Genomic DNA, 10,550 nt, shown 5'->3' with positions numbered 1-10,550 from the left:
CTGTCATCTATGGACTTCTCAAAACTTCTTCACAGTTCAGAGGCTGGAAACAGCTGAAAGTACCTATTAAAAGCCATCTGACCCCATGAATCACCAAAACACTAGAGACGCTGACAAAAAGCCTGGAGTGTACAGCATCAATGACTAAAAATCGAAAAACCCTTATCACTTTTAAGTTTTTACAGCTTATACCAGTGTGGACTGTAATTTATGAAAGCAGAAAGTCTTTTGACTACAGGTTCTCCCCTGCCTCACAGTTTATTTGGGAAACTGAGAGAATCTAGATTCCAGCTCCTCTTCCTAGGTTAGTCACCAACACTGTATTTGCTGAAGCTTGTTGCCTCTCTTTTCTAGAATATTTAACCACAGACAAAGTAAGGTGTCTTATGTAAAGAAAATGGGGAGATGGCAGTAAATCTGCAGTGGCCAGAGTGTTACTCTGCCTTTGCCTGCCTGGGCAGGAACGGGCAAACAGCAGTTACCAAATGCTATTGTTCAGGACTTGGGTAAATTATGTCATTCCCAGAAACTGGCATGCCATTTGTGCAGTAGTTAGATTTTTCTCCCCTATGAACACCTCACAAAGTAGGTTTTCATGGGTCTGATCCAGTAATGGCAATTTTGTACAAATTTAGTTTAGTTCAATGTCTTGCAAATTACTTGATTGAAATGCAATTGCCACTACTCTCCAGAGAACTGAATTATGGTAATAAGAAATAGTCTTAGTTTTCTAGTGCTTTATTCAAGATATAAAATAGAAATTCAATCTCCCACAGCCTTTTTTATTTATCAATAAAGTTATTCTAGTCCTTGCAAATTGTACGCTGTGAACTCTCCAAAATTTAAACTTATTTTAAGGCTTCTCTGCACATGGAATTCACTTCTAAGGATTATTAAAAAAAAAAAGAAAGAAAAAAAAAGAAACTGCAAATGACATTGATCATTTCTAGCATTCGCTGAAGATAAAAAGCTTCTGCTAGAGTTGGTGTGAAATCAACCACAGGACTACAAAAAGTAAAGTACTTTGGTGTAACGGGAAATTGATTTCCCACAGTATTTAGTAATGTATATTGATATCCAATAATGAAACTCACACAGATGCAAGCGTTAACATCCTAGATATATTCGGGCAGATTTCTCTAAAGAGAGAAATAAAGATAACTGAATGCTAAGATGGAAAAAATTCAGATTTCTTTTGATGTTCTTTGAATTCCTTTAATGAATATTTTAATAATGTTTTCAATAATACAAGAAATGCAAAACTAATCATGGTCAAGCTGTTGCCAAGTATCAGAATATAAAAAGAAGGAACTAAACAAACTAATCCTTCAGATATATTCAGGACTAAACAGCAAAGAATTAAATTAACTCCCAGCTTTGTGAATCCCATTCCTTTGTGGAACCGTCTAATGTGATCCCTTTGGCTAGGGAAATTCAAATTCAATGTTCAAATTTTTGCAATGCCAAATTTTGGGTGAATTTTTGGGAATCTCTGCAATAAAGACATCCTTCTAATAAATGATTATCACATATTGCACCTTTTCCCCCAAAAAGTAATACACTGATAGAAAATCTGTATTTTTCATCATTTTGTCACATATTTTGAAGTATTGCTCATATAAATTGTCTTTATAAAAAACGCCATAATGATTTGCTCTTCTTATTTAAAAGTGAAAAGTGACATGAAGTGACAACCTGGACCAGCTCTCACAAAAGAAGAAAGGGGGTCTTCCTCTCCCACTCCTTAGAATATTACATTTCTCAGTTCTGTCTAAGAAAAGCCAAACGTTCATGAGTAAAAACAAAACCAGAAAATAGATGTAAATGTTGTAAATGCAATCCATAGTAGACTGCACTGTAATACAATTTTACAATGTATTTATGCTTTGATTCATTACAGGTGATTTTATTTATTTATTTAATGTCCTGGGAACTATCTAGTACCTATTTTGGAATTTTTTATACTTTTACACAAATCTATCAACTAAATAACATAATAAAACTTCATTAAAACATAAAGCATACTGTTTTCTTAATATATACATATTATTTATTAATATAGATATTTATTAATATCTTTATTTCCTATGGTGTTATATTACACCGTTTGTATCTCTACATCTCCTTCAGAGATCTGTGCTCATTGTGTTACCCAAGATGATTAAAATGACTGATTTGAGGCATGGTTGATTTATGTGTGATATTCAGCAAAGCTAGACAGATATACTGTTTTGCTCTGTGCTGTTATGTTTACACAGAAAAAATATACAAATACACCAAATATGAACTAATCAGAAGCATTTGTTCTCTATTTTCTAGAAGAATAAAAGGTGCATTAAAACTTTTTGAAATAATATTCCCTTGCTTCCCCTGCTTTTTTAATTGTTCCCCTGCTTTTAGAACTTTTTTTTTTTTTTTTCAGGAAGAAGTGATCAGTAGAAACTGTCAGCAGATATGACATGAATCCATTTCTTGAAATGTGACCATTTTCCCTGTGAAGCCCAAGGAAGATTATCAACAGATCTTTTGGTAATAAATATCCAACAGCTTGTAATATTCTGTTACAAACCACAGCCTGATGCTCCTTAGTGACTAAATAAACCCAACTTTTCATATGTATGAAATCTTCTCATTCACTCTAATTCAATAATTATCTCATTTTAATCTTAAAAAAAAACACAAACAACAAAAAAACAACAGAACAACAGTAGACTGTTCCATCAAAATCTTTAAATGCACATCTTTTACCATATTACCTATTGAGCTTCTTAGTTTTCTTTCCCAGGTTAAAGTAGTTCCTCGCATTTTTACAAGAAATAAACCAAATGCAATTCATAAAGAAAAATAATGCACAAGTCCTTAGGAAAAGCTTGCTTGGAAATGGGAAAGGACATGTGCAAGCTAACCTTATCATGTGCATTAGTGACACACATTCAGACTGGCAATTATGATCACATAGATTAGTCTGAGTGTCACGGACCAAAAGATCACACAAGCCATTTTGTCAGAAAATGGAGCTGACAAGAAGGGATGTATTGATTAGTATTTCTTAGGCTTTGAAAAAGAAGGGGTCTCGGTTAAAATATAAGAGAAACTCTAATGTCAAAACCCAATTTGTCTTCTGTTAATTATTGCCCTGTATTTTTATTGCTTATAAACAAATTCCTTTTAAATGCCAGGACAAAGTAGAATTTTAAATGTTCATCTCCAATTATTTTGTTCATTTTCTGACAAGCCAGCATGGTATGGGAAACCTTATAAGCAGAGGTAGAATATAACAGCAAAAATAAAGCTTCTTTCGTTTGCAAATTATAACACAGTATTTTATGCAGAATCAATGACTTACAGTGCTTAAAAAAAGAGTAAATGGCAACAGACCTTTTACGCTTGATTCTCACAGAACACAAAATTCACAGACAAATTACACACACTGGATAAAGGTGGCTCAGAGATCAAAGCAAACAAATTCATGCCTCCACTCTGTTTAATTAAAGACAGCTAAGTAATTATTAATAAACCTGTCTGCTGAGCATAGGTGTTGAAATAAGTATGTTCTATATATATGTGGTGCGAGTGGGAGCTTGGGCATATAGAATTTGAGAAACATAAACTGTATCAAGAATCACACAGGACCAGCTCATACAACATACCTTACCAGCACACTGCTGTTGTGCCACCACAGCATGTCTGCTCTCATAGCTTATATTGAGCAGGGTACAGGATGTAAATATATGAAATTTACTGATGCATGGCCATGAGAAATTGGTGTAGAGTGAGAGCCTTTTGAATGACTTCGTAGAAAATAAGAATGCTGTTGTAAACAGCAGTAAACTTCTGATACTCAGGGAAAGCTCAGGGTGGATATCAGGAAAAGGTTTTTCACCAAGAGGGTGGTCGGGCACTGGGACAGGCTCCCCAGGGAAGTGGTCATGGCACTGAGCCAGACAGAGTTCAAGAAGCATTTGGACAACGCTCTCAGACACAGGGTCTGGTGGTTTTTTTGTTTGTTTGTGTTTTTTGTTTTTTTTGGGGGTGTTTTTTTGGGTGGTCCTTTGGGGACTGAGGAGTTGGACCCAATGATCCTTGTGGGTCCCTTCTAATCTATGATTGTATGATTCTATGATTTTCCATGAACAAACCTCCAGGCATTTACTGACAGCAATGAATTAGACATTTTGATAAGATACTGTTTTCCTTATTTCAGAGAGGAGAACCAAAGCACAGGCAGATTTGAACATTCAGTAACAAAAATCCTTGGTTATTGCATGTTTATGCTATGTACCCCAATCTGCATTGCCTGAAAAATGAACCGTAAGTTTAATTTGCAACCTATCCCAATTTCATAGAGTTCGACCTATCCTTTACTTATTGCATCTAAAACATCAGCTACACTGGTCTATCTGGTAAAGACTTGCAATAAAAAATTTGTGCCATGGCTTCTATCATTGTCCTCCTCAGATATAGTTAAAATAAATAAATAAATAAAACAAAAAGTGAAAAAAATGAATGATTGAGAAACATAAGAAAATAAGCATGTCAGAAAACATTGGTTTCTGAACCAATGCTAAGAAATCTCAGCTCTCTTTCATTTCCTACCCTCAACAGATAATTTATTTGGGAGACTGATATCTTCCTAAAAGAAGATGTGAGAGGCTGAAAGTGAACATTCTTGAGGCTACAGAGTGGGCAACAGTATCCACCTTTCAAGTAATTCTGATTCTGCAGTTTCAGCATAAAACTTTCTTTGTGATGTGTATATGATGCGTAAGCAGAAAGGATCTTGAACCTTATCTTCTGATGTCCCGTGTACTTCAAGAAAGAGGCAACATGAAGGAGGTGGCCACTGAAACAGGGCAGAGTGTCAATTGTTGCTATCCAATCCATTTTTTGTTCGAAAAGGAAGGAAACCCAAGTCTTTGTTACAAATCTTTGTTTCAGAAGACCAAAGAACAGCAGTTTTACACTAATCTTTGAATGCCCTTCTGGTTCCAGGAAAACAAACAAATAAATAAATAAATAAAGACAAAACAATGATTATCCATAACAAAACTCTTTCTCTCTGGTTTCATGAAACTTATGAGTTATCTGGAAAGTTGCGGACAAATTGGGTTACGAACAGGTTTATACATTTTGGGTAGAGCTATATTATATAGATGGATAGCAGGTTTATATATGGTACAGGTTTTAACTCCTTAGAAGAGAAATTTAAGAAGCCTTTTGGTAGGTCAGATGTCCCACCTAAGTAATCTCACCTAGGTCCAGCACGCTGCTCAGTACTAGAAGTGAAGTACAATAAAAGAAAATATCTGAGGAGGAAGAGAAAAAACAGACAGGAGCAGGCAACACCTGCTAAGAGAGAATGTTAATGAAAGCACTGAGGATGAATCATAAATTGAACAACTTATTGTCAAAAGATTAAGCCAGAAAATCAGGTGTTCAGTGGAGCAAATCAGGACCTCTGTGATAAGAGTGGATAATCTAAAATATGTCAATGCAAGGTGGAGAGGGAGAAAAGACTAACCCAAGAAGATGGACATTGTTCATTTCAACTGTCAGGGTGAGTAAGTGAAAATAAAAGAAGTTTTCAGCTTCACAGGAAGCTCTTTCAAGTTCCTGACTGAAGGAAGAAATACTTTGTTACCTGGAAAGGTGGCCTTTTCAGGGTCTTGCCTCTTGGTCACTTGCATGAGCAGACTGAGGGAGAATTTTAAAAGCCTCCTGAAATCTTATATGTCCCTCTATTCTAAGCATTGTCAGTCAGTTATTTTCAGAGAAGTAACTAATGGAACAAATGTTGGATCCTTAATTAAACAATTTACTCTCTGCTAATCTGGTAATGCTTTGCAGCTATAAATGATGACTTTGGATGCAAAGCACTGCAGACAGATCTGAAATGTGTGCCTATTCCTACAGTCTTTGGCATCCTGTATGCTCATATAGGATTATTAATCTTTGTCAGGAAGGTCAGAAGCAGCACATAGTGATTGATGATAAGTTGCAGAGGTTTCAGATAACTGAGCTCCAAGGATCGTAGTTGAAACCTATTAGATGGCTATTAATGCCTCCTTTGCCCTTGCTGTAACCCATTCTGTCTGCAGATGAATGTCCCAGAATTGCTGGCTTTTCAGCTTGTAATGATATTCACCACCCACCTCTCCTCAACAGGATTTAAGACCATTTGTATTGCCAGTTGGGCATTAATGAAAAGGTATCAACAGGTCAAGAAAAGCTACATCTACAGTCTTTCCCTGTCCACAATTCACCATGGAAGGTAACCTCCTCTGAAACAAGCTCACAAAAAGCAAGCTGCATTGTGTAAAAAAGGATGATAATACATTCAGTGTCAAAAGTGTACAAAAAGGATGAAGACTCTTACTTAGTGAAATCTGTGCTGGATATTTTTTCTGCTGTGAGATCATTTTAATCAGAGATATTTTGCTTCTTGTTTTCACAGTCTTCATCCTTGACTGCCTAATTGAAACAAACATACAAGAAAAAAAAAAAAACACAAAACACCTTTTTTTTTTTCAGTCTAAAATTAGAGATGCATCTTGTTTAACTGAATGATGCTGTGTCAAAACCAGGTTAGGAAAAACTGTTTCAGCCTGTCAGTGCAGCAGACACACTTGTAGAAAAACTCCAGTGTGGCTGCTCACTCTGCTAGGATTAGAATGAAACAAATAGGCATCTTCTTTCTTTGGAAAGTGTCTGTGATGGATCTGAACACTTGTTCTTTAAACTAGAATGCTGTCTCTGTCTCTGCTTTCAAATGGTCACTGGAGTTTCAGAGTAGGAAAGCACTGTAAGCTCGGCTGATCTTTTCTTCTTGAGCAGAATGTCCATGCTAGCACAGGTTGTGTTTGATGGGTGTCCAGTACAAGTTCTCTAAAGGGTATTAGGGAAGAAATGCAAAAGTGACTAGACATTTAGGCAGATATCTTGTAAAGACAGATAACTTGTTAGTTTGAGTCTATTTTACACCCTGTAAGACAACTTTACAGGTTTGAAAATGGTGTAATTCAATATGTGTCTGGCTGCCTGGGCACACCTGTAATATACACAGAGATGCCTATAGATTAGAAGTTATTTATTGACAGGGATATGTGGGCAACATGATTCTATATTCATTATGTGCATGTCAGTATGTGAGATGTATACTTCTATAATGTCATGAAACCTGTTCATTAGGGATAAGGCAATACAAGACTCACCAGAGGTCTCATAAAGACAAAAGCATTTTCTCAGCTGGATAACTAACTGTTTTGCTATATGCACATTGCAATTCTGCAATTCTTGTGAGCTTCACCAGTAGTAAGAAAGCTGAGACCATAAATCACAGTTTCATAGAATCACAGAATGATTTGGGTTGGAAGGGACCTTAAAGATCATCTAGTTCCAACACCCCAGTGGTCATAAACCACCATCAGTAAATCATTAAATGGTTAAACCCACCATCCTTTAACTTTGTTGTAGTCATACTAGTCCAGAGTAGGGTTTTGGTCAATGTCACACTCAGAAATTTTTATATAGGTACCAGAACTGGAACTTGTAAAAGCCAAGATAAAGAAGAGTTGGGAATAAGCGCAGTGTGGGTCTGATTTTCCCCTTGCTCTTAACTTAGAGAAGACAGCCCTGAAGCTTCATACTCTTGACTCTGTTTCACTGTGTACTCTTTACATAGGTAAAGACAACTATATAAGGTAATAGAGAATTAAGACTTAGTGTCTTCCGAACACTAGGCCCTACTAATATATCATAAACCAACATGGAAAGTTGATTTTACTGAGGCCACAGCAAAACTCCTGTTGATGAAAAAGGGCAAAGATTTAATTTCCAGAGGTTTATCCTGGATTTTGTTTTCTCATGGCAGCAGAGGAGGATAATAAAGCTTGTAGGAAAATGGCAATTAATGCACTGGGAAAAAAGACTGTAAAGGTCAAACTGGTGTTTCTAGTTTGGAATAATGTTGATGAAATGAGCATTGTCATGATCAGCTTGGTTAGAAGGAAAATTTACTCTTTGAAATGGAGCTGATTAAATAATACTGGAACGCAAAATGAAAAATTACTGAAATATTTAATATGATTAGATTTCTTTTTGTGAGAAAAAATAATGGATGTTCTTTAAAGCATTCCCTTTGGAAGTGGCAGCAACACTCATGTTTCTAACAGCAACAAAATGAAATGCCAACAGAACAACAATACTATAGTAAATTTAAAAGGTTTTCCAGATTTTGCAAAGATTTGCATATTTTGTACTATGATTTAAACAGGAAAAATATCAAAATTATTTCAGAGACTTGCAGAAAGGTTAAAAATAACTTGGTACAGAAAAAGTTAAACATCTAACTCAGAAAGAATTGTATAATAGAGTTAAATTATTCCACTTTATGAAGATCTATAAAACAGAGAAGGAAGCAGCTAGAAATATATGACATAGAATAAAGCACATAAGGTGAAGAAATAGGTCATCATTTGAAGATAAATAAACCAGCAAGGAAGAAGAATGAAACTACGCTGAAAAACAGCAACAAAAAAGCATGCCAAAACAAGGAGAGAGGTAGTTTAGGGAACTACAGTATGAACGGACTCTTCAGCTCAGACACCTTTAAGGTCATCACAGAACTGAGCAAGGTCACCCTACCAGCCCTGGTGGGCATTTACATGCATAAAGAAATATTATAAGGCAGTTCAGCAGGGTCTAGAGAGATGACCTTTACTGCAGTAATGTTTCTACAGTAGTTCTCTTTACAACAGTAATTTCACAAAATGGTTTCCTAGAGGAAAAGGAAGAAAAAAAAAACAAAAAACCTCCTCTCATGGCATTAGCTTCTCTTGGGTTTGAATGTTATGTATTAATAAAAGGCATGCAATATATATACTTAAGTATTTGGTACTTTCCTGGTGTTGTTTTTCCAGATAGGCAGTTACAGCTGTTGCCTGGAGATGCCCCAAATGGGTAGAATGAGCTGACCTCACAAGCGTGAACAGCTCAAAAAGTGACCCAGTTCAAATGAGAAACAATGATCATCAGCAAGGCAGTTTCCCTAACAAAATGACCTACACTGCACAAAAGTTTGAGACTTCTATTTCCTAACATTGCAATAATCAGTGAGAACTAGAAACTCCATTAAACCTTTTTTTTCCCCTAGTTTAATAACACCAACAAAGGAAACACAGTGAAATTTGTCTAATAAGAAAAAAGACCTCCAGCAACAACAATTCATCCCCATTAAGTTAAATTCCCAACTGCCACAAGATGCCATTTAGTACCTTAGATGGTTCCCATTGCTCTCAAATTGCTTTACTTCACTACATTAGTCTGCTGATCCACTAAAGATTTAAAGGTAACAGGTATGGCATTGTCAAAGGCACCACATGACATTTCCTCATACTCAGCTAAATACGGTTATACTGGAGAAACCCAGTGCTGTTATCAAGTTCCCGCAGTGACTACTGGCAGCCTGCACAAGGCAGGAGTAGAAAGAGAGCCTTGAAGGGGTCTTTGCTGAGCCAAATGACTAAGGCTGTTTGGGCAAATGCAAAGAATTAGCTCCTCGGTGCCAGAGACAAAATTTGACCATGCTAAGAGCCTGCTTAATGCACGGCTGCTGAGGCTCACTTCATGGCAGAAAGTTTCCCCTGGAGACTGATACAAAGAATGCATCATTAGTCAAAACTCACCTGTCATTGTACAGGGAGTAGAGAGGGGGAAGAAAAGCAGATGTTAATTAGAACATAATAGGTAGTGAACCCAAAGATATTTTTTTTAATTATATTTTAAAATATATTTTAAAATATCTTCATTTGCTTGATTTTACATTACTATTATAAGCCATGCTTTTGCTTTTCCATGACCTGTTTTTGTTTGGTACCCTATTTTTTGTGCATCTGGATGACTCTTGCAGTCAATTCCCAGCTAGCCAATTGACTAACATTAGCAATAGAATTCCCTGGTGAAAAACTGCCCCAACCCTAGAATTTACCTAAACAAAGAATCAACAGAACTATGGATGTAGAACTTCTGGGTACAATGCAGTGTAGTTGAGCAATTGCAATAGGCAATTGCACAATTATTTGACTTTTTTAATGAACTATTTAAATGTTAAGATTGAACAGAAAATAATGTTAGAATCTCCAAGCCTTTAGAACAGAATATACTGCACTGATGACAGTAGAGTGATGAATATAAATATTACAGGTGTAGATGCAAAGGGGATAATTATATAAAATTAATAATAAATATATATATATATCCACTCCTTGTAGCAAGCAACAAAAACATATTTGTGAGTGCAGTGCTACACATACTGTTGTTGCCAATTATTTGGGCTATGACCTAGTACCTAGCTTCAAAAAAAGACAATGATAAATTAGAAAGTGAGTATCTCTTCTCTACAGGCTGATGTTCTACTCTCAGAGGTTAGTCAGATCATAAAAAGAATAGTTTCCTAATCTTCTGATTGCAATACAGTTATCTCAACATTCTTGATTTCATTAATGTTCACAACCTAGATGGAATGCAAATAAATAAATAAATATCTGTGTTTA

Source organism: Anser cygnoides, chromosome 3 (assembly GCF_040182565.1).
Source record: "Anser cygnoides isolate HZ-2024a breed goose chromosome 3, Taihu_goose_T2T_genome, whole genome shotgun sequence".
In the NCBI taxonomy this organism is placed as follows: Eukaryota; Metazoa; Chordata; class Aves; order Anseriformes; family Anatidae; genus Anser; species Anser cygnoides.
Note: the sequence above shows the minus strand (reverse complement) of the source record.